The sequence below is a fragment of the Rhinoderma darwinii genome, chromosome 12 (assembly GCF_050947455.1).
Source record: "Rhinoderma darwinii isolate aRhiDar2 chromosome 12, aRhiDar2.hap1, whole genome shotgun sequence".
In the NCBI taxonomy this organism is placed as follows: Eukaryota; Metazoa; Chordata; class Amphibia; order Anura; family Rhinodermatidae; genus Rhinoderma; species Rhinoderma darwinii.
In genome coordinates this window covers 15014279-15040765 of record NC_134698.1, presented here as the reverse complement: position 1 = coordinate 15040765, position 26487 = coordinate 15014279, and positions in this window count along the sequence as shown.

Below are 26487 nucleotides of genomic sequence, written 5' to 3'. Positions count from 1 at the left end.
TGACCTATCCAGTGGATGGGTCATCAGTTGTCAGAAGGTGGACAACCCCTTTAAGTCCTACAGGTTGACATGAATCATAGACTTTTAGTGCATCTTTTATGCAGTTGTCTTTTAAGGTGTCGGGGTGTTTTTTAGATGTGAGGGTGTGAGGATTGTCGCTTTGTCACTTTTCATCTGTACCAGAAAACACACGAGAGTATAAATAGATTGCAGCGTGGTTTTAGTAGGAAATAAAAAAGCTTTTCTCCTATATTTTACGCTGGGAGCTTCATGTCTAAAATGTAAAGGCAAATAAAATAAAACAGATTTTTCTACATTTTATTTGACAGGTGCGACTGTGAGGAAAGATAGTTTTTCGGCACATAATGGAATATATAGCACTGCGCTATTACATGACCCTTAGAGTGAGCGAGCGAAGCTCTGAATCACATCATGACCTTTACACATGCGGAGACATGGCTAATATACAACTATTTGCTCTGCCTGTTTTTCACTCTATATATAGCATTAGTTATCTGTACTGATTTAAGAAAGTGCCAGGTAATTTTCCCAATGTAACCGATAAGAATTTATAGGAATTGTTTTTTAGATTTACTCTCGGAAATGAAATATGTGGTATCTAGAAAAGCCATTCCCCTTCTTTTCCTAGAAGTCCATATATATTGTAAAAAATAAATAAAAAATAAAAAAATAAAAAGGTATTTATCGAATGAACAAATTCTTTCCTCTCCGCTATTGCTCTCATTTTTCATCTCTAGTTTCATTAGTAATGTTTTATGCTCAATTCAGGAGCATTCGCCAGCTTTCCAATACAGCAGACAGTAAAGCTCAGTCCATACATCTTCCGAGGCTTCGAGGTAGATAATATATTAAACACATTCCGCCGGATTTTCTTCTCGCTATATAATAGTGCCATGAATCATATTTTTGGGCAAATTTCCATTGTAGTGTTTAATTGAATAAATGTTTTAATTGTAATGAAGTCATTCTGAGTATTGAATTTGACATTTCTAATTGATTATAGGAAGGATTTAAAAGGGACGTTAATGAATTAGAGGAAAACGGGAAAAAAAAGTTGTGGGTTCTATTTTTTTTTATCACTGCTGTAAAGTATAGTTATACAGTTACTAAGCCAAGCGGATACGTACCATAGAGGCAGCTCATGTGGCTGCTATGGGGCCCTTGAAGTAAGAGCATGTTCAGATATGGCGAAAATTTGCGGCAATTACGCTACAAAATCTGCTACAAAATTTGCATATTTGAGGTTTCGTACAGACGTGGCAGATTTTACAGCGGACTTGCAAAGGTTGGGACCAGAAATGAGGAGAGGAGATAATCAGGGCTACGGGCTGGCACATAATACAAACATTCTTAAGCAATGGTGCAGGAGAAAATGGGGTTTACGAAATTTTGCATTCGGGCCTAGGACCTTCAAGTTACTGTTCGACTCCATGACTTGCGAATCCACACAGAGCACCAGGGACAGGAGAAGGAGGATCACAAGAGCCAGCAGAGGATGAGTAAGTAGTGGTCACTGGGACAGCAAGTCAGTTGGTTGCCAGGTAGCAGGGTGAACATAGTTATTAAATGTATGATCAGGGAGAAGCATTTTGAGAAAAAATTATATATTCGTCCACAAGAATGGGTATGTAACACTGTTTAACATCATTTCAGCTTCCACCTCTGATATATGATGTTCTCCTGTATATTTAATGGAGAAGCATGGCGTGTCTTGCCTTTCAGCTCTTTCCACTGTATGGCATTGTAAATGTTTCTTTAACCCCCTCAGGACACAGCCTGTTTTGGCCTTTTGGACACAGCCAATTTTTTCAAATCTGACATGTCTTAATTTATGTGGTAAAAACTTGGGAATGCTCTCACCTATCCAAGCGATTCTGAGATTGTTTTCTCGTGACATATTGTACTATATGTTAGTGGAAAAATTTTGGCGATAAATTCAGTATTTATTTGTGAAAAACACCAACATTTTGAGAAAATTTGCAAAAATTTGCAATTTTCGAAATTTAAATGTATCTGCTTGTTACACAGATAGTAATACCACAAAAAAATAGTTACTAATCAATATTTTCCATATGTCTACTGTACTTTATCTTGGCATCGTTTTTCGAACATCTTTTTATTTTTCTAGGACGTTACAAGGCTTAGAACTTTAGCAGCAATGTCTCACATTTTCATGAAAATTTCCTAAACCTATTTTTTTGTGGACCAGTTCAGTTCTGAAGTGGCTTTGAGGGTCTTATATATTAGAAACCCCCCACAAGTCACCCAATTTTAAAAACTGCACCCCGCAAAGTATTCACAACAGCATTTAGAAAGTTTGTTAACCCTTTAGGTGTTTCACAGGAATTAAAGCAATGTGGAGGTGAAATGTATAAATTGGATTTTTTTTTTATATAGAAAATCAATTTTAATCTGTAACACAGAAGGTTTTATCAGAGAAACACAACTCAATATTTGCCTGATTCTGCAGTTTTTAGAAATGTCCCACATGTGGGCCTAGTGTGCTAATGGACTGAAACACAGGCCTCAGAAAAAAAGGGGCACCTAGTGGATTTTGGAGCCCCCTTTTTATTAGAATATATTTTAGGCACCATGTTTGAAGAGGTCTTGAGAGGCCAAAACAGTGGAAACATCACCAAAAAGACACCATTTGGAAAACTACACCCCTTAAGGAATTTATCAAGGGGGACAGTGAGCATTTTGACTCCACAGGGTTTTTTCTGTACTTAGTGGAATTAGACCGTGAAAATGAAAATCTAAATTTTTTCCAATAAAACATAGAAATTATCAATTTTTACAAGGCATAAAGGAAAAAAAACACCACAGCATTTCATAAGCAATTTTTCCTGATTACGGCAATACCCCATATAAGGTAATAAACGGCTGTTTGGACCCACTACAGGGCTCAGTAGGGAAGGAGCACCATTTGGCTTTTGGACCTCAAGTTTGCTGGATTGTTTTTCGGGCACCATGTCACATTTGCAAAGCCCCTGAGGGACCAAAACAGTGGAACCCCCCCCCCCCAAAAGTGACCCTATTTGGAAATCTGCAACCCTAAAAGAATTTATCTAGGGGAATAAAGTGAGCATTTTGAACCCACATGTTTTTTGCTGAATTTAGTGGAATTAAGCTGTGAAAACTTCTGTTTTTTGTTCTTTTTTTTTACGGTGTTAACCGTGCGCTATAAATGACCTTTTTTACTTTTTTCTGCGGGTCAATGTGAATATGGCGATACAATATGTTTATAGTTTTTTTTATGTTTTATGGTGTCTGCACGATAAAATCACGGTTTAAAAAAAATTATTTTGTTTTTGTATTGCCATATTCTAAGTCATAACTTTTATTTTTCCATCAAGAAATCTGTATGAGGGCTTGTTTTTTGCGGAATAAACTGTAGTTTTTATTGGTTACATGTGACATTTTGATCCCCATTTATTCAATTTTTTAGGAGCTGAAGTGACTAAAAATATTGATTCTGGTATAGTTTTTTCATTATTGTTTTTACGGAGTTCACCGTGCAGGATAAATATGATTAATTTTTTATAGCTCAGACCGTTACGGACGCGGCGATACCAATTATGCCTAGTTTATTTATTTAGAATAATAAAGGACTTTATAAAGGGGAAAAAGGGCGATTTTTAATTTTATTACTTGGAACTTTTATTTTTTTATATTTGTAAAAAAAAATAACTTTTTTTTTTTTAGTCCCCCTAGGGACTTGAAGATCCAACTGTTGGATCATTGTCATAATAACCTTCAATACTTATGTATTACAGGGTATTAAACCTGTCAGTTTCACACTGACAGGAAGCGTATTAGGTCCTGCCTCTGACAGGTCCTAATCGCCTTCCATAGATGGCAGACCTGGAGGCCTTTGTTAGGCCAGCGGTTGCCATAGCAACCATTGGCATCCTGCAATCGCGCAGCAGGGTGCCGATGTTGTTGTAACAACTTAAATTTGTTAATCTACGTGGGCTGATCGGGAAGGGCTTAAATTGTACCTGTACTTTCATGAAACTTTTGACATGTCATAGGGACATGTCAGAAGTTTTGATCGATGGGGGTCCGAGCACTGAGACCCCCTCCGATTGCTAAAACAAAGGGGCAGAAGAGCTCAGGTGAGCACCTTGCCACTTCGTTTCTTAACGTCTTTCCTCGGAAAGCCGCGCGCGCAGTTTACAGACTCATAGATTTTGTCATGAGCTCGTGCATCGCTCCGAGCAGAGCCGGTCAAAAACAGATCTGCTCTCACCTGAGCGTTACTGCCGCTTTTTTTTTTAGTGGTCTCAGTGCCCGGACCCCCACCGAACAAAACTTCTGTCATGTCCCTATGACATGTAATTTTTTTTTCTTTTTTAAAGTACAGGTGCACTTTAAACATCTGTATTATCTTTATTTTTTCTTCAAGTTCCTTTTTTCATTTAGCGTCTCGGAACTCAGTCACCAGATACTTCCACTTAGGATGGAAACATGATTTTCACATTCTGAAATCTAAAGGTCATGTGGCTGATTTAATCCCGCTTTATCTCGGAGTGTTGACCATCCTCTTATCAATGGTACTCTATGTTCTGTGACATTTCGGAAAAAAGAATCTGTCTCTGCCATGTCACCTATTTCTCTTTCGTAAAGGCTAGAGCTTGTTCTACAAATACCTGCTCTGACAGAAGCTCAAAGACTCCTCATGGACTATATCATTACTTTTACCGTGCGATTGGAATTCTTTATTTGCTCATTTAAAAATCAGCAGAATTTATCCTTCAATGAGAATCCGCATTTCTAAAAATATATTTTCCACATAGTAGCCACATATGCAATATAGACGTCCATCGTATAACTCGTGTCTACAATCGACATAAGATAAAATATCGACGTCTTAGCACACTCATGACCTGTAATGAGGGGGAGCTGAGAACCCCCATTCACAGCCTATGGACTGTTCATGTATTCCTTATTTAACCCCTTCCCGCCGCAGTCATTTTTCAGATTTTCGCTTTCATTTTTTTCCTCCCCACTTTTCAAAAGCCATGACTTTTTTATTTTTCCACAGATATAGCCCTATGAGGGCTTGTTTTCTGCGGGACGAGTTTTGGTTTTTCAAGGTTCAATATAATGTACTGGGGTGGAATGGGAAAAAAAGAAATGACTCCTACATTGTTTTTTGGGTTCGACGTGTAGTAAAAACATGTTAACTTAATTCTGCAGGTAAATACGATTATGGCGATCCCAAATTAAAGTTTTTTTTTTATGTTTTACTACTTTTACAAGTAAAAAACTATTTGTTAAAAATTTAATTTGTTTTGTGTCACCATATTCTGAGAGCTATAATTTTTTTTATATTTCGGTGATTGAGCGGTGTGAGGGCTTATTTTTTGTGGGGCGAGTTTTAGTTTCTATTGGTACCATTTTGAGGTACGAAACTTTTTGATCAGTTCTTATTACATTTTTTTGTGAGATGTGGTGACCAAAAACCAGTAAAGTTAATTTCATTTATTTACATTGCGTTTGGGGGAAAATTGCTTTTTTTAATTTTTAAAATGTAATAGTTTTCTAAAAGACTTATAAAAACTATATTTAACTGTGTTTAACGTTTTTTATTAGTTGCTCTAGGGAACTTGAACCAGTGATTGCCTTCACGATATATTGCAATACTAATGTATTGCAGTATATCGTAAAACTGACAGTGTCCTATTAAGCCCTGCCAATAGGAGTACAAAGATGGCAGACCTGTGGGACTTCAATAGGCCCCAGGCTGCCATGCCAACAATCGGCATCCCGCGATGGTGTCGCCAGGCTGCCGATAAAACATCAGTGACGCCAGCCCCCTCTTTCTAACCTCTTAGATGCTGAGGTCGCTATTGACCATGGAATCTAGAGGGTTAAAAGAGCGGGATCCTGATCGTTACACTTTAAGTGCCGGCTGCTGCATTTCATCAGACATTTCATGCTCCTCAGTGAACACAGTGGAGAACAAAAAATATTCAATAAATTAGCTTTTTCCTCATCAACCTCCCAAATATCTTCCTCGTTACTTTTTAAAGGGCCAACACTTTCCGTTTTAATGTTTTTACGATTTATATAATTGAAGAACATTTTATGGTTAGTTTTACGCTCTTTGGCAATCAGTCTTTGTGTTTTCAGCTTTGCTGCCTTTATCTCTTTTTTTACATCATTTATATTTTCCCTATAGCTTTTTAGAGCTTTTTCACTGCCCACTTTTTTAGTAGTTTAAACATTTTCTTTTTATCATTTATTGCCTCCTTTACATTTTAATTTATTCACATTTTCTCCTGTCCCTAACCTTTTTATTCCCATAAGATATGTACTTCTCACTAAAAAAAAAAAAAAAAAAAGATGACTTTGAAAATATCCCCTTCAGGATCTGTACTCTTTATTTTTTGAAGACATTGGGGGAATATATCAAAAGGTTTATGCCACCTTTCTGGCGTAAAAAAGTGCAGTCACATGCGGCAGATTTTGTTGCAAAAATGTTCTGCAATTTAAAATCAGTTTTATTTATCTGAATTGAACTCGCAGAAATCCATGCACCTGGTACAGAAACGATCCCATTCAGATGAATAAAACTAATTTTAATTTGCGGAAAATTTCTGCAACAAAATCTGCAGCATGTGACTGCGCTCCAATAATGGCAGCAGCAGGTAGACAGAATTTTATCATGTTACTCTTCGGCAGTGTGAATGGAAGCAAGGGATTTGGAGCTATGTATAAAAAAAAAAACAACACAGAATTCTGGCCCTATTTATAGGAAATATTAAAATATAAGTACAACATACCTAGACTAACGCCATTAACCCCTTCACCATCCTAAACAATATAATAGGAACCATATATTGTATTCTAGAATATTATATATCATTAGTGTTACTTAACCACTAATCCCCTCTATACCTCCAGGGATATTAGCTATTAACCCATAACCATCCTGGACCACATGTACATCGATATTGATATTAACTTCTTCATCACCTTAGACCGCCAGAAGTATTAGATATTAACCACTATACTACTCTAGACCTCTCAAAATTCACAGAAATATTATCATTAACCCGCTAAACCGTGGAAACTCTGCATCAAAAATCCTGCATTTGCCCCTGACAACGTTGGATGATGTCATGATCAAGTTAAAAATACCCAACTAATAATTGACCATCCAACTCTTCGCTTCACCACAGCAGAATGCTACTGCTGGGAAAAGCCACAGTTATTCTTTAAAGGGATTGTCCTGATTAGGGCATATAGCTGCCATAGAGGGGGTTCACCTCACTTGGAAACCCCCCATAATTCCGAGCTGACGTGGAGTTGACCCAACCATGTATTACCATGTATTACATTGGCGACCATTCAATGTACGCAATATCATTATATATTATTATTATTATTATTATTATTAATGAGAGGCTTCCCCCACCACAGTTTTCACAGGGTTAAAAATTGCCAGAGTAGGTTAATTCAAAGACTTTGGCCAATTTTTAGGATTTTTAGGCCAATTTAGAACTTTCATTTGGATTATTGTCTTATTGCTGTATTACCATACTTGCCAACTTTTGAGAAGGGACAGCAAGGAGATTCTGAAATCGTCTGGCAAAATGCTGCCGCACACATTTTTTCTTTTATGTCCACCAAATTGTATAGAACATGCCCCAAACTACGCCATTTAAATATAAAATAGGGCACATGTTCCCTTCATCATACCCCAAAATAAATATAGTCCCTTGACCCCGTAAATAAAGACAGACCCCTGACCACACCTCTTAAATATATACAGACCACAAATCAGACCCCCTAAATAAATACAGCCCCCCCAGACCAGACACCCTAAATAAATAGAGACCCCAGTGATGAGAACTGCAGGAACAGAGAGAGGTGAGCATGTAGTGGGGACGTGGGTCCTGAGAGATTTGCCTGCTCTGAGAGAGTTGTCAAGGATGCTTTAAGGTGTGGCCTACTTGATGGGCGGAGTCTAAGGCCCCATACAATCTGTGCCTAAAGGTTTGGTGTCTGAATTTATTTGCTATTGAGGGTGGGGATTGGCTGAAGAAGCAAGGGGCCAAAGAAGTCTGGGCAGCAAATTCTGTAGTCATCCGGAGAAGTTCTAGTCCAGATGAAGAAGAAAGCGCACGACTCCAATCAGAGAAGACGTCACCTGTAAGTCAATATATTTAATTGCTGTTTATTCTGCCTGTGTATGAGACTGACCAGTACTACTGTATGTTCTCTTGTATAGTCTGCAGCATGATAATATTCTGAAGAACGCCAGTGTAGAACTGGTACATGACCACTATATGGTCACTGTATGGCAATATTGGTTATAACGGTAATTCTCAGGATTGAGAAAGACCCAATCACTACTATGGGTCAAAAACATTGTTGTTTTTACTTCTGTATGGCTACATGGGCACAATATATGTAAAATTTTTTGATTATTTTTTTGGAGAAATTATCGAATTGGATGCTGTTGCTTCTACTCATTTTTGGAGTTCATTTTATAATGTCTGGATAAGTATTGAGTATTCAGTATGACAAATATGCAAAAAAATAGAGAAAACATGTGGCGCTTGACCTAGATAAAGAGCAATATTGCATCTCAATGGCTTATCTTCAGCCAACATTTATCTATTGTATCATTCTGATGGCTCCAATTTATTAGATCAAGGTCAAGGACTTTTCAACTAACAGAAGGTAGTGTACTGCTCAGTAGAAAATATTAATATTAAAAGTCCTAACCAGAAAATAAGATAATTGTGTTATTAAGCCAATTTTTTTACATAATACAGAAAAAATCCCTCCTACTTTTTGGCTCACCCTCATCTTGACCAGATAATCTATAATTTATTACAGTTGACCTGAAAACGGATGACCCTTCATAGTCCATTAGCTCCTCGTGAGTTTTCTGCTAGTTAGCTATAATTGACTGCACTCATCTATACTTACACTTTAATTTCAGATTTCTAGGTGCTGGAAATCATCGTTTATTGCATTAAATTTAATAATGAGATTTCATTTTTGGGGATTGAATTATTGACAATGGACACCAGAGTCAAGCATTTTATGAGAAACTCAATTTATTCCTACCTGTCCAAAGCCCTGATTGAATTTGTATTTCTAAGGACAAGCAAATTTTAATGTGTATGATAAAAAAAAAAAAAAAAGATCCTCCGCATAGTAAGTGACACATACAAGAAATATAGAGCTCAATAACTGAAGGCATAAAAACAAGTAGAATTGAATAAAAAAGATAGTTTAAATATATATAAAGATATATGAAAAAATATTATATTGTGGGATTCTGAAATAGTAGGAGACGTTTGGACTATTTTGGACTTTCCGGTAATTAAACTAAGGAGCCTATTCAGCAACACAATACAAAAGCTATCTTTGTTCACCTATGCAACCAATGTTTTTATATAGCTCCAATGCATTTAAAATAAATTAATCCGACAGCTTTTGAAATAGTCTTGATTAAAAATATTTTAATATTTTGTGTATACAGCACCTATGCACACCTATATGTCTCCAAGCAACACCTGAGCTTCTGATTTTGAAGTCCTACTCACTTCCATCTGTTCCCCACATATTGCTGTAATGGCCACAGTCGCTGACAGCCGCCATATCCCACTTACAGGAAGCCGCGACCGCAGACCTCTAAAGACATGCCGGCGTCTCCTCCCTCAGAGACGCCAGCATGCATTGCTCTATTCTTCAGCTAATGCCAGCAGGGTGCGCACGCCCCCACTCTTAAAGGACAGGAAATCCTTCCTCGACCTATCGCAGCACACCGGGAACCTTAAAAGGAACTCTGCCCACTCCTTCCTCGCCTGAGCAATGTTGCGTCTTCCCTACATTTGACATGCAAATGGTTCCTTAGCTGTATCCTGTATTCCGTATCCAGAATCCTGTTTCCCGTATCCAGTATCTGTGTCTAGTTCTAGTGCCTAAGTCGAGTATCCGAGATTACTTCACCATCTGTGTCCTGTGAACGGGCCAAACCGAGTGTCTGAGACGACTTCACCATCTGTGTCCGGGGCCCGTGCCAAGCCGAGTGTCCGAGACGACTTCACCATCTAAGTCCGGTGTCCTAGCCAAGTCCAGTGTCCGAGATGACTGCACTACTCCAGTACAGTGTCCTAGCCAAACTTCATTATCCTGCACAGGCCTATTTCCCCCTGACTGTTTGGCATAAACCCACTTCTGACCTTATCATTACTGACTCTCACAGACTCTGTTGATCAGCAGCTGCTCTGTTACGGTCAAGTGGCCCAGTGGGTCCACATACCTGCTAGTTGTTACAATTGCTAAACTGCTAAATTTATGTTAGCAAGAATTAGAGAGAAGATAAAAGGGAGTAACATGTGACAGTAGGATCAGACTACACAGGGTTTGTTTGTAGTCTGTAACCATGTAGACACTTAGGTTTGTATAGGTGCTGTATACACAAAGCTGTATGAATTTTTTAATCAAGACTATTTAAAAGTTGCTTCATTTTTATTGTAGATACATTTTAACAGTAAAAAAATGGTTGAAAATATGTAGCTACCCTCTCAACGGGGCTTGGATTTCTTCTTTAAAGTAATTGTATTTTGGTTACATCATACAGTTGAGTGATCCAGTGATTATATCATTAGGAAGGATTTTTTCCCCTCCTTTATAAAGTCATAGTACAAGTACTTCACAAAGTCAACAGGTCAAAAAATGAAATATTTTGCGAATGACAAATGATATAACTATAGTATGGAAATTTTAGACTTTACCTTTGAATTCTACTGCACTTATAATGAGTATCCCAATCTTCTGCAAGATTAAGATGGCAATTAAAATCATCAAAGCCAAAACTAGATAAATACATGGGACACAAGAGCTCAGAAAATGATGTATTAAAGTCAATTTATCCTAGGGCGAATGTCAAGGTAAAGTTCCTTGTGAAAAATCAGATAGCAAGCTCCAGAAGACAAGGTCACATGGTACCGCTGCATCGACGATCTAATAATAATTGCAAAACTTATTAAGCCTAGCTCCACTACTTTTGCTAGAAACTGCTAGACTAGAAGATGTAAATAATCCCATAATATTTTCAACGCTGTCGTTTTCTTTCAAGCCTAAATAGAACCCCTGGTGTTTTTAATGAGCATCACGGTTGCTTGAAACCCATAAAAGAAAATATTTGAAGCGTGGTCAACATTAAATTCCATACCTAGCAATAAAGAAAAGTATAGCTGTTCCCTGTATCTTAGCAGGGATAATGAGGTTTATTCCACTCTCTAATATATAGCATACAGGTTCTGTAAAGGTTATTTTCTACAAAGCAAATTGTCTCTGGATGCCTGCCATTCGCTTAAAATATTTATTGGCCTCGCTACCCCTGATATTTCCATTTGTCTGTAAAGTGTATTGCCCAGACAGAAAACTTGCGCCACTTGTCCCTGACAGTAGTTTTACTACTGTAATTAGAAATAGTTAAGTGGCCATGTTTTAAAACTCTCGCCGCAGCAATAATAACCATAACTGATACCGCCAAATAGGCCAAAAATATAGGTTTTGATCAGATTATAATGGCAAAGCTAAATAGTACATAAACCTGTACTAAAATATAAAGAAGGCTTAATACATGGTCTGTTTATGCATCATTTATCCTATATCTCTCTATTTCATGGCTGTACATTATAAAAGCCTTGCTCACTGGTTTACGGTAGTCATATTGATCAAGGATTAGCAGAAAACCACCACTGCAGTGCGCTACCTCTTTATAGTCCTATCACTCAAAAACATAACATTAACCCCTTCCTGCCGCAGACACTTTTTGGATTTTCATTTTAAGTTTTTCCTCCACACCTTCCAAACGCTATAACTTTTTAATTTTTCAATCGATAAAGCCGTGTGAGGGCCTGTGAGCTTTGCGGGACGAGTTAGGGTATGTGCACACGAGAACTATCTTTTACGTCTGAAAAGACAGACTGTTTTCAGGAGAAAACAGCTGCCTCGTTTCAGACGTAAAAGCTCCTCCTCGCATTTTGCTAGGCGTCTTTGAAGCCCGTAATCTTGAGCTGCTCTTCATTGACTTCAATGAAGAACGTCTCAAATTACATTGCAAAGAAGTGTCCTGCACTTCTTTGCCGAGGCAGTCATTTTACGCGTCGTCGTTTGACAGCTGTCAAACGACGACGCATAAATGACAGGTCGTCGGCACAGTACGTCGGCAAACCCATTTAAATGAATGGGCAGATCTTTGTCGACGTATTGGAGCCGTATTTTCAGACGTAAAACGAGGCATAATACGCCTCGTTTACGTCTGAAAATAGGTCGTGTGAACCCAGCCTTGTAGTTTTTCATGGCCGCATTTATTAAACCATATAGGGTATGTTCACACGCTGAAACGCCTGAAAAAACGGTAGCCGAATGCCTACAAATGCCCATTGAAAAACGGCGTGTAAAAAAAGGGCGCGTAAAAATGAACATATAATTTCTTGAGCCGTTTTTGGAGCTGTTTTTCATTGTGTCAATACAAAAACGGCTCCAAAAACGTCTAGAAAAAACGCCTCAAAAAACGTTTAAGGGCTTAAAAAATGGCTGAAAATCAGAGCTCTGTTAATCTCTGAAAACAGCTCCGTAATTTTCAGCCGTTTTTACTTGTGCATGTAAGGGTATGTGCACACGCTTAGCAAAATTAGTCTGAAAATACGGAGCTGTTTTCAAGTCAAAACAGCTCCTGATTTTCAGGCGTTTTTCAAGCAAACTTGCGTTTTTCGCTGCGTTTTTTACGGCCATTTTTGGAGCTGTTTTTCTATTGAGTCAATGAAAAACAGCTCCAAAAACATATGACATGCACTTCTTTTTCGTGGCCGTTTTTTATGCGCCGTTTTCCAAAAATGAGGCGTAAAAAAACTCCCCGTCGGAACAGAACGCCATATTTCCCATTGAAATCAATGGGCAGATGTTTGTTAACATTCTGCTTCCGATTTTCAGCCATTTTTCGGAACGTTTACGGCCCGAAAAACGGCTGAAAACACTACGTGTGCACATACCCTAAACATACCCATAATATACTAGGAAACTGGATAAAACAGCGATTCTTCCATTTTTTGGGGGGTTTCGTTTTTACAGCATTCCCCATGCGGTAAACAGTACAACCTTATTCTGTGTCAAGATTACGGCGATACCAAATTTATATCCTTTTTTATGTTTTACTACTATTACAAGGAATAAACTAATTGTTAAGAATTTTGTTTTGTGTCGCCACATTCTGAGAGCAATAGCTTTATTATTTTTCCGTTGATTCGGCAGTATGAGGACTTATTTTTTGCGGGGCAAACTGTAGTTTCTATTGGTACCATTTTAGGGTACATGAGATTTTTTGATCACTTTTTATTCATTTTTTTGTTGGAAGATGAGGTGACCCAAAAACAGCGATTCTGGTGTATTTAATTTTTTTTAATTTTTTTTTACGGCATTTACCGAGTGGGTTAAATAATGTTATATTATGATAGTTCAAACATTTATGGACTCGAGTGAGCAAAAAGAAATGAAGGGGAAGCAGCGCTTGTACGAGCGCTGCACCCCCTTTAACACAGCTAATCGGCGGATTCTTTGGAGTCGGACCCCGACCCATCAGCTATTGATGGCCTATTCTGAGGATAGGCCATCAATTTTTAGCGACTGGATAACCCCCCTTTAAGTCTCCGAATTCAATGGTTCTCAAACTTCTTCAGACCAGTTATTCACAAACCAGCTAGAGATCCCACTGCAGAACCTTAACATTTTCTCCATACGGATGGCCCATCACTAGACCCAAAACACTCCCAATCCTATGCCTGAGTAGTGTACATGACCCCTTCATCAGACCCCAAAATTAATTTAGCACCCAAAAATGTATTGAGACCTCAGACTACAGACACCAAAATGAATTCAGACCTCAGACTACAAATCCCTATAATTAATTCAGACCCCAAAAATTTTGCTGCAGGAGGAGGACACTGGCTGCCTGCCATCTCCAATGTACTGTGCATGTGACCCAATGGTACTGGTACATGTGCATTGCAATCCGGCCGCCATTGCCAGAAATCAGTCTGTGGGACCCCAGAGATCTGGCCATAGAACCTTGGGCTTTTGCATAACCCAGTTTTGGAAACGCTGCTCTATCGAATACCATTTTCCGTAGGTATTCTGCCCCAGAAGCTGAAAATTTCTCCGTAACACAGCGCTGTATGGATAGTGATGGACCAACGTGTCATTCAGACTGGGATTTTTTTGTTCTAAATAAATTCCAGGCGTCCTTCAATCTGTTGAATACGTCTTATTCAGCTGCTTTTCCCTAAGAAACTCCACTACCTTGCAAAACATGAAAAAAACTATGATCTATGGCTCTGATGACTTTTTAGATGAATGATAGCCCAAAGCGTCTCTAGCATAGATCTGCAAGTCTTTCACAGAAAAACCCTATACGCAGGAAGCATTTTGAGGTCTGCCGTGGATGGAAGAGTTCACCGATGAACCAAATTATTTCCTTTTTTTTCTTATAACCTAAATTTTATTGCCGTTTTTCTAAATACAAGGGTAAAAATATATACATGATTAGGCCTCATGCATACAACCGTAGCCATGTGCACGGCCGTGATTTTCGGGTCGGCCGGCCGGCCATTATTTTCAATGAGCTTATTCTTTCTGCGGTCCGGGCTCCGGGGCCATGCACGGACCGTGGAAACCAAATATATTCCAAGTCCAAATATATTGCTCATTTGTAGAAATAGGATGTGTGACCGCCTAGTCGACCTGCAATAAGATGATGCATAGAACAAAAATATTGCAATTTTGGCAAAATTTCTGTAATTGTCGTAAAGTAGTGGACTCCAAATTTTTGCCAACTAATAATCTCTAGCCACCATTAATCTATGTGATATTAGGGTTACGTCAGGTAGATGTACAGTATCTGATCTTAACCCTTTGTCGCCTCAGCCATTTTTCGGATTTTCACTTTTGTTTTTTTCCTCCCCACCTTCCAAAAGACATAACTTTTTTATTTTTCCATCAATATTGCCATATGAGGGCCTGTTTTTACAGGACGAGTTGAAGATTTTCATAGCACCCTGTAACATATAATTGAGTGGGAAACTGGAAAAAATATTTGTTGGGTGGAATAGGAAAAAAATAGAGATTCCTCAATGTTTGGGGGGTTTTGTTTTTACGGCGTTCACCGTGTGGTAAAAACGGCATGTTAACTTTATTCTGCAGGTCAATACGATTACGGTGATACCAAATTTATATTATTGTTTTTATGTTTTACTACTTTTACAAGGAAAAAACTGATTGTTAAAAATAAAATTTGAAATTTGTCGCCATATTCTGAGAGCCATGACGTTTTTATTTTTCTGTCAATTGAGCGGTGTGAGGGCTTATTTTTGAGGTGAGCTGTATTTTCTATTGGTACCATTTTTAGACTTTTTGATCACTTTTTATTCAATTTTTTGTAGGAGGTGAAGTGACCAAAAAACAGCAATTGTGTCGTTTAAATTTTTTTATTTTTTTACTGCGTTCACCGTGCGGAGAAAATAATGATATATAGTAATAGTTCAGACTTTAATGGACGTGTTGATAACAGTTATGTTAATCTTTTTTTAATTTTTTTACATTGTGAGGGAAAATGGAATAAGGTTTTTAGTTTTTTTAAACTTTATTTTAGTGTTTTTTACTTGTCCCCCTAGGTGACTTGAACCAGCGATCGTTGGATCGATTGCATGATATACTGCAATACTAATGCAATACAAATTATTTCAAAACTAAGGCCTCATGCACACGGCCGTGTTCGGTCCGTGATATACGGTCCGCATGTCAGCCGCATTTCCCGGACCGAACACAGTTCAGGCAGCCGGGCTCCTAACATCATAGTTATGTATGACGCTAGGTGTCCCTCCCTCCCTCCCCGTGGGACTACTGTCCCGTACTGTCAGATCTCAGTGCTATATCACAATTTATTTCTATGTGGTGACATAGTATTTCATGTACACAAGCTTTGATGCTGCGTGATATAGCAATAGAAAAATGTACCCCCCTTAGGCTGGGTCCACACTGAGTTTTTTGCAGGAGGAAAATCTGCCTCAAAATTCCGTTTGGAATTTTGAGGCAGATTTTGCTCTGCCTGCACGCCAATTTTCGCTTCGTTTTTCACCCTCGGCCATAGAGCGCCGCGGCCATAAAACAAAGCGAAATACGCTTTCTCTGCCTCCCATTGATGTCAATGGGAGGTCAGAAGCGTAAACGACCGAAGATAGGGCATGTCCCTTCTTTTTCCCGCGAGCCGGTTTTTCCGCTCGCGCGAAAAACGCCTCCGGCCTTCTATTGAAATCAATGGGAGGCATTTTCGGCCGCTTTTTGGCGCCTTTTGCAGCACGGTTTTCGCGTAAAAAAACTCGGCAAAAAACTCCCCCTAAGGTTTATATCGAAATATATATTGTATTAGTATATATATATATATATATTGTATTGTATTAATATAAATATGTATTAGTCTGGACTGCAGACTAATACATTGTAGCAAACTACCAGTAAGATCTGTGCAGCTGTTGCTGATGATGAATAAAGCCCTGTTCACACAGACTTTTTTTGCAAGAAGAAAAAATCTGCCTCAAAATTCCTTCAGGCAGATTTTGAGTTGCCCGCGTTGTTTTAAGGCTTTTTTGTCGTATTTTTTGCGGCGGAAAAGGTTGCAAAAAACGCTCAAAACAAGTGCCGCAGGATTTTTATGCCCCCCCCCTCCCCATTAAGTTCAGTAGCAGAGCTACGCTGCTTCCATAACTGCCATTCACTGCTATGGGACTTACGGAAACAGATTAGCTCAGCGTGCTACGCTGTTTTTTTCTGCATTCTCCCCTACTGCTACTGTGTCTGACCTTGGACTAACGCTGGATTCACACGAGGATGTTCGGTCCGTAATGGACTGAACATATTTCGGCCGCAAGTCCCGGACCGAACACACTGCAGGGAGCCGGCTCCTATCATCATAGTTATGTACGACGCTAGGAGTCCTTGCCTCTCCATGGAACTACTGTCCCGTACTAAAAACATGATTACAGTACGGGACAGTTGTCCGGCAGCGAGGCAGGGACTCCTAGCGTCGTACATAACTATGATGCTAGGAGCCCCGCTCCCTGCACTGTGTTCAGTCCGGGACTTGCGGCCGAAATACGTTCAGTCCATTACGGACCGAACATGCTCGTGTGAATCCAGCCTTACCACCAGCAGGGATACTCGGGTTTACTAGCTAGGTTCCTTCCTGATAGTGGGTTCGCCCCTGTCAGGGCGGTTTATCTTCTTTAGGCAGGACCCTAGTACTTTAAGGGGGGGTCAGAGGGCTGGATCGGCGCCTCTTGTTGAGCCGGGCACCTAGGGCCAAGTATGGCAGTGGGTGCGTATTTGCTGGACTGCTACTTCTTTATAATCATCCCTGCTTTGTGCTCTGAAAGGTTGAAAGTTTTTTTTTCATTTAGATTAAAATTTGGAGTCAACAAGAATGTAAAGAAAGACACAAACAGAAATGTTAGGAGAGATGACAAGAAAAAAAAAGAACAGAGCTGATGGAAAAAAATCTGATTCTTTGTACTAATTAAAATAAATTCAATTTCATAAATCTCATTCCAAACTTCAATATTGATGTCTCGGAAAAAGCAAAGCGAAGGCGTCAATAGTACAAAAGAGAATATCCCTACAGATAGCAAGAAAACGGTGAATGTTTGCAACTCTTGTTCCAAACTGTGTGAAAAGGACAAATAAACTGAAAAGCAAGTTGTCTTTATATAAGAAGCAATTACTGACGTCGACAGATGCAGTTGTACAGATGCAGCAGAGCTGAATTTGTCATTTAAAGGATTATTTCTATCACACATATCGCTAAGACATGCTATTACTTTGCGATGGGAGCAGTAGCGTAGCTAGGGGGGGGCAGTGGCTCCGGGCCCACTGAGATGGTGGGGCCCAGGGCCGGTCCCCCAGCGTTGGTGTGTCCCGATTTCAACTGTATCTGCGTCCTCAGGACGCAGATACAGTTGAATTCAATGCTAGAGCACGGAGTCGACGGCTTCTTGCTCCAGCATTCACTTTGTAATGCCAGCTCCAGCTGTGAGTGACTCGACGCAGACAGGCGCGATGATGTCACTATCGCGTCTGTCTGTGCAGAGCTACACACTGCACAGAGCGGAGGAGCAGACGGATCTCCTCCACTCGTCATTGGAATGGGGATAGGTAAATATTTATTTTATTATGTTTTATTAGGCACTATACTGTGTGGTGGCAGCTAAGGGGGCATTATACTGGGTATGAGGGGGACGCAATAGGGAATTTTACTCTATTTGGGCAGCTTTTGAGGCATTATACTGTATGGGGCAGCTATGGGGGCATTATACTGTATGGAGCAGCTATGGGGCATTATAATATGTGGGGGCAGCTATGGGGGCATTATACTGTATGGGGGTAGCTAGGGGGGATTATACTGTATGGGGGCAGCTATGGGGCATTATACTGTATGGGGGCAGCTATGGGGGCACTATACTGTATGGGGCAGCTATGGGGGCATTATGCGGCATGTGAGCAGTTAGGGTATGTTCACACGCTGAGAGGCAGTTACGTGTGAAAAGACAGACTGTTAACAGCTGCCTCGTTTCACACGTAAAAGCTCCTCCTCGTAATTTACGAGGCGTCTGAGACGCTCGTAAACCTTGAGCCGTGCTTCATTGTATTCAATGAAGAACGGCTCAAATTACGTGGCAAAGAAGTGCCCTGCACTTCTTTGCCGAGGCAGTAAATTTACGGGTCGTCGTTTGACAGCTGTCAAACGACGACTCGTAAATAACAGGTCGTCTGCACAGTACGTCGGCAAACCCATTCAAATGAATGGGCAGATGTTTGCCGACGTATTGTAGCCATATTTTCAGACGTAAAACGAGGCATAATACGCCTCGTATACGTCTGAAATTTGGCCGTGTCAACATACCCTGAGCCGTGCTTCATTGATTTCAATGAAGAACGGCTCAAATTACGTGGCAAAGAAGTGCCCTGCACTTCTTTGCCGAGGCAGTATATTTACGGGTCGTCGTTTGACAGCTGTCAAACGACGACTCGTAAATAACAGGTCGTCTGCACAGTACGTCGGCAAACCCATTCAAATGAATGGGCAGATGTTTGCCGACGTGTTGTAGCCATATTTTCAGACGTAAAACGAGGCATAATACGCCTCGTATACGTCTGAAATTTGGCCGTGTGAACATACCCTTATGGGGCATTATACTGTATTAAAGGCGCTATATGTGCATTATGCTGTGTGGGGACAGCTATAGGGGCATTATACGGTGTGGGGAGGCACTATATGGGCATTATACTGTGTGGGGACAGCAATCAGGGCATTATCCTGCGTGGGGAGGCACTATAGGGGCATTATACGGTGTGGGTGCCACTTAGGGTTCATTATGCTATGTGGGGGCAGCTATGGGAGCATTATTCTGTGTGGGGCAACCATAGGGGCATTATCCTGTGTGGTGGCAACTATTGGGGCATAATTCTGTGTGGGGGCAACCATAGGGGCATTATCCTGTATAGAGGCAGCAATAGGGGCATTATACTACGTGGAGCACACTAAGGAGTCATTATACTGTGTGGGGGGCCCACTCAGATGTGTTTCACCCTCCCCTGTGCTAAACCACTAGCACACACAAACACACACACAAACACACACACAAACACACACACAAACACACACACACACACACACACAGCGTTATTTGGAAAAAGGCCACTGCATTTTTAGGCCCTAGGTCGGATTCCCACGTAAGGTAAACACTGTGGAATTTCCGCAACGGAATTGTGCATGGAAATTCCGCAGAATTTACAGCAGCAGCAAAGTGGATTAGATTTAGAAAATCTCATGGCCACGCTACGGAAAAAAACTGCAGCGTAAACGTTAATAAATTGAATTTAATGGGGATGCAAAGCCCGCAACAGAAAACCAAGTGTTGCGACTTTTGTGGAGGAATCACAGCCTGTGATCATAGGCTGCAGCGTCACATGGCCTGCAACGTCATCGTAGGAGGTAGGACTTTTTTTTTCTCAAAGCGATGCATTCCGCAGCAGAAAGTCCTTTTGAAAAACCACACTACAGCGCACATTGTGGTGCGGTTTCTCGGACGAAAGGTGCTGCGGTTCCAGGTCGGATACGCTGAGCAGTTTTTACGCAGCGTGTCGACCCATGAGAACCCGGCCTTAGGCTAGATTTACACTGCAGCGTTTTTGTGTGTTTTTTTGTGGGGTTTTTGATGGCGTTTTTTGAGGAGTTTTTTTTTAGTGCTTAAAAGTCTATAGTAAAATTTAAAATGCACTACACACAACAGCATTTTGTTTGTGCCATTTTGAGTGAATTTTGTGGTCAGTGGCGTTTTTTCCAAAGTTAGGCCCTGTTTACACTGAGTATTTTGATGCTGATTTTGACACAGAAACTGCATCGGAATCGGCACAAAAAAAACTTCCAAAAAAAGGATTTCTCTCCTGGAGCAGCCCCTCACGTCACTGTCCATATATGGACAGTGACATGAGGGGCTCCTGAATGGAGAGGAATCCTCAGCCAGAGCATTGCCAATGCTCTGGCTGGGGATTCCACACCTAGAGGAAGCCCTAATGGCACTATCTACAGGGAGGGGGGAAGGGTGTAGCGCTTTCTACAGGGGGGTGGCACTATCTACAGGGTGGGTGGCACTATCAACAGGTGGGTGTGTTTGGCGCCGCGATCGCATGGTGCCGATGGTTGACATGGCAGCCTGGTGACCAAATGAAGGCACCCAGGTCTATCAGCAGTGTGCTCTTACTAATAGGAGCAGGTAAAAGTCACAACATACTGTGCGAGTGATCTAACTATTGCTAGTTCAAGTCCCCTAAGGAGACTAGTAAAAAACAGTTACATAAAAGTTTATATATATATATATGCAAACAAATGTAAAGCTAAAAAAATACCCTTTACTTATGTTTTCCCAAAAATAATGTAAAAAAACAAAAACATTAAAAAAAATTATATCACAGCGTCCGTAAAAGTCAGAACTATCACAATATAACATTACTCAACCCGCGCGGTGAACGTCGTAAAAAATATATAATAAAAATGCCAGAACCCCAAAATGGCACCGATAAAAATTACAGCTCGCCCCACAAAAAAACAAGCACTCACAACGCTCAATCGACAGAAAAATAAAAAAACTTCTGGATCTCAGAATATGGCGACACAAAACAATTTTATTTTTTAACATAATGATTTTATTTTGTAAAAGCAGTAAACCATAAAAATAACTATATCAATTTAGTATCGCCGTAATCGTATTGACCAGCAGAATAAATCTAACATGTCATTTTTAGCGCAGGGTGAATGTCGTAAAAACGAAACCCAAAAACAATGGGAAATTGCTGAGGAAAGTAAATAAAAAATGGCCTGTCATTAAAGGGTTAAATCTCACAGTTATCATTGAAATGTCCGTGCGGCCAGAGCTACACCAAGGAGAATTCACACTATATTAATATGGAACTAACGATAGAAATATCAGGATGAGTTATTATACGGCTTGTCTGTTCGTGATCGCGGGACTGATTTATAAGAAAAAACGAAAGATACATTTAAATTAGAAAGAGAAAAATGATTTTTCTCGGAAGCTCCGCGCACGCTGACAACAATACTGCTGACAGATAAGTTGATATATGATACAAGGGAAAGCACAATTTAATGTAATATATATATAGATCCAGCACCGAGTTTAATAAAGAATATACAAACGATAACTATATTATTTTACACTTTAACCCCTTCGGGACTGAGCCATTTTTTGATTTTTGATTTTCGTTTTTCACTCCCCGCATTCCAAGAGCCATAACTTTTTTATTTTTCCATCAATAGAGCGGTGTGAGGGCTTAAGCGGGAGGAGTTGTAGTTTCTTTTGGTACCATTTATAGTTCCATATAATGTACTGGGAAACGGAAAATAAAATCTTTGCGGGCCGAAGTTGGAAAAAAACTGCGATTCCTCAATTGTTTTTTGTGTTTCGTTTTTACGGCTTTCACAGTGAGGTAAAAACGACACCTTCGCTTTATTCTGTGGATCAATGCGATTACGGTGATACCAAATTTATATAGTTTTTTTTTATATTTTACTACTTTTATTGATAATAAACTTTTTGTTAAAAAAAAAAAAAAGTTTGGGTCGCCACATTCTGAGAGCCGTAACTTTTTTATTTTTTCCCGGATTGAGCGGTTTTAGGGCTTATTTTTTGTGGGAAGAGCTGTAGTTTTTATCGGTACCATTTTATGGTACGTAGAACTTTTTGATCACTTTTTATTAAAACATTTTTGAGAGCGAACTTGACAAAAAAACAGCGATTTTGACGTTTTACATTTTTCTTTTTTACGGCATTCACTGTGCGCGTTAAATAACGCTATATTGTAATAGTTACGACTTTACGTCCGCAGCGATATCAATTTTGTTTACTTTTATTTTTTACATTACTTTAGGGGGAAAATGGGAAAAGGGGAGTTTTTTGAACTTTTAATATTTATTTTTTTCACTACTAAAAACTTATTTTCACACACTTTACTAGCCCCCCTAGGGGACTTGAACCAGCAATCGCTGGTACAATACACTGCAATACTAATGTATTTTAGTATATCATCATTTTTACTGGCTTCTGCTAAGGGCAGGGATTAACAGAGCATAGTGAAGGCAGCTCTGGGGGCCTTCATTAATCCCTTGGGCTGCCATGACAAACGTCGTCACTCCCCGGAACTTGTCGCTCTCTTTTCAACGCCTCAGATGCTGTGGTCGCGATTGACCGCAGCATTTGAGGGGTTAAACAGCCAGGAATAGCGCGATCATTGCTCTTGGCTGTTAGTCCAGGGTGTCCACTGTAAAATACAGCTGACACCCGCGGCATATGGAGCGTGCTCAGCGCGTAATCACGCTCCATACATCACCCCCCGCACCCGGACGTAATAGCACGTCTGGGTACGTGAAGGGGTTAAAGGGAATGTGTTGCGAGTTTTTTTTTTTAATTGAACAGTTAGTGTAAAAATGATTAAACAGTGTTCTAATTTTTAACTTTTTTTCACGAGTCAGGAAATGTTATAAATTAGATTCTAATTTATAATATTTCCCAGTGCTGGTCACTAGATGGAGCAATTCCCAAAATTGCAGCATTGCATGTGGTAAAGCAACCACATTGCTTTATGCTGCAAAATTTGGGAAAACTCACTCGCTCTAGTGAGCTCTCAGAATCCCCCCCTCCTTTATCCTGGCCGGTGCCTGGAGAAACGTTTATAAAAAACGTCTGAAAATCAGGAGCTGTTTTCCCTTGAAAACAGCTCCGTTTATCTCATAGAAATGAATTCTTTACCTGCATGTGCTGCCGATGTCCACCTCGCCAGACGGAAGGTGGGGTCGGGCACCTCCGTTCTCGCTATAGGTCCTGGAGCCTGAGGTGGGACCCGCATCTTTCACACATTTATGGCATATCCACCGGATATGGCAAGAACGTTGGAGTTAGGAATAACCCTTTAAGCTTAATACCGTGAAAACCCCTTTAATTGCTACTGCTGAAGCAGACATGGCAACAATGTAAAATGGACACTAACTTTTCAAAGAACTTATGCTAATCTAATAGTATACCTGATATAGATCAACTTTGTAATTTACTTAGTGTTGAAATTTAGTTGTTTTATCTATGCAAATTCTGCGTGAAGTTACTGCCACTAGGTGTCTCCCTTCCTGTAATCTGCTGTCTACCTCAAGCAAAATCTGTCCCTAGTTACAGAGCAGAGGAGATGCAGTACAGGAAGTGTGTGTGTGTGTGGGGGGGGGGGTGCCTTTTCACAGTCTGCCCATAGAGGTCTATGGAGTGGGAAGTGGAAGCACAAGGAGGGAGCAGGGAGAGAAAGATACTCCGACACGCTGCCAATAGAAGTCTATGGAAAGGGAAGGGGGCAGAGAGAGAGAGAGGGAGACTTGCTGCTGACTGAATTCTATGGAGAGGGAAGGGGAGGAGGAGGAGGGAGCAGAGCAAGATCGAGAGAGAGAACCACATAGATGCTGCCCAAAGAAGTCTATGGAGAGGGATGGGGAAGCAGGAGGAGGGAGCAAAGAGAGAGCCACAGACACTGCCCGTAGAAGTCTATGTTGTACGGATGGGGAGCAGTAGGAGGAAGCAGGGAAAGAGAGACACACAGTGGCCACATAAGTCTATGAAGGGGGGAGGGGGGGAGAGAAAAACACAGACTCGATGCCTATGGAGAGGGGATAAGGAGCAGATAGGAGATATAGGCTGCTGGTAAGATGTATATCTCACCCCAGTGCTGGATTCCCAGCTACACTGTTCATTGCTGACATTAGTCCTCCATGTTGCTTCTGCTTTTATATATGTGATATGCGAGCAGGATTCTCCTCTTTTCTATGTGTGCAGTGTATAGAAGACATGATAGCAGTTAGGCTCCGCCCCCTCTCTAGCTCAGAGAAAATGTAGAATTAGAGATAGAGCCTTCAGAGGGGAAAACTGCTTAAAAATGCAGAATACAAGTCATTCCTGACAAATTATTCTGAAAAGTTAGGTATGCTTTAATGAGTTATTTTGGTGCTTCTTTATGTAGTTTGAATTATCTATTCACTAAATATATGCTAGGGTCAAAACGTACAGATGTAATACTTCTCACAGCTGAGGGGTTGATGCAATGCTTCAGTCTAAAAAAATTTTGGGCTGGACTTAAAGAGGACCTGTCACCTGGCCAAAAAACTGCAGTTGACATCTTAGTTAGATTGCAGGCGTCTCACAGATTCTGATTCTTTTTATTTTTTTCCTCTAGCCCCCGCCGTTCCTGAGCTATCGGGGCTGTTAGGGTATGTTCCCACGGCTTATTGTTGGTCGTTTTTCGTGTTGTAAACGTTCGAAAAACCTCTGAAAAATCGGAAGTAGAACGCCACCAAACATCTACCCATTGATTTCAATGAGAAAAACGGCTTTCTGTTCCTACGGGGCGTTTTTTACGCGCCCGTTTTAAAAAACGTCCGCCAAAAAGAAGTGCATTTCGCTTCTTCAGCCGTCATTGGTGCCGTTTTTCATTGACTCTACAGAAAAACAGCTCCAAAAACTGCCGTAATAAACGCAGCGAAAAAACGCGAGTTTGAATAAAAAACTGCTGAAAATCAGGAGCTGTATTCCCCTGAAAACAGCTCCGTATTTTCAGAAGTTTTTTGCTAAGTGTGTGAACGATACCCTTAGATCTGGTTTCCGATATGCAAATGAGGCCTTTGACTGTCAAGTGGGCGGTTACCCCTTATCAAGTGACAGGTGTTACCCGCCCACTTGACAGTCGAAGGCCTCATTTGCATATCGGGCACTAAAACTAACGGCACTGATATCTCAGCAACGGTGGGGGGTAGAAGAAAGGAATAAAAAGTAACCGAATCTGTGAGGCGCCTGCAATCTAACTGAGATGTCAGCTGCACTTTTTTGGGCAGGCGACCGGTTCTCTTTTAAGGCTGATAGCTCTTGCCGACACTAGACCAATCTTCAGGACAGAAAAGAGGTATGTTGAGCTCACAGAGGGAGGCATCCATGCATTTAGGGGAAGGCCAGACGTGGCGGATAATTTCCGCTGTGTATTTCCCTGTAAATCTGCATGTGTTATATGTGGGTATTGACATGGATTTTGTTGCGGATCTGCTACGGAACAGAATTGACAAACCCCATCCGCATGTATTGTGCTGTAAATTTCCAGCGTGGAATCTGCACAACAAATCCACATTATCTGAACACGGCCTTATACTGGGTAGCTTAGACATGTAAATACAGGCGTGGATACAAAAGAGAGGAATTTTGGATCCTGTCCTGTGTTTTGCTTAAATAACTGCCAAAAAAACTGCAAGTGTGATTTCAGCCTTACTGGTTCCCTAAGATTAGCTGACCACAGGGTCGTCTGCTGCCAGGACCCATTGAAATCAAAGGAACCACCCTTGTAATGCACAGAAGAGCCACTTTGCATCAGCTCTCCGCTCTGGATAATAGAAGAGGTATTTATTAGGGCATGTGGATATAAGGGATAGATGCTATCTGTACAGAGGATATTCCTTTCTGGTATCATACAGTATGTTGGATCCAGAAACTTAACATTTAAATAGATTCCTGAGCCTTGGGCATATGAAAACTACTAAACAAATATTTCGGAATTGCTGTCAAGAGGGGAACAAAGATTGAAGTGTCGAAATATAATCTGCAGAAAAGAAATAAAATCAGTTATGTTTATTTACGCTGGTGGTATATTCGAATAGAAAATATCATTATGACAACACATGTCGCCTAAGGAAGGGTGAAAAATGGGCGGTAACATGGAAGGGAGTATGACTGCAGGATCAGACTACAGAGAGATTGTAGTCTGTAGCCATGGAGATACATAGATTTG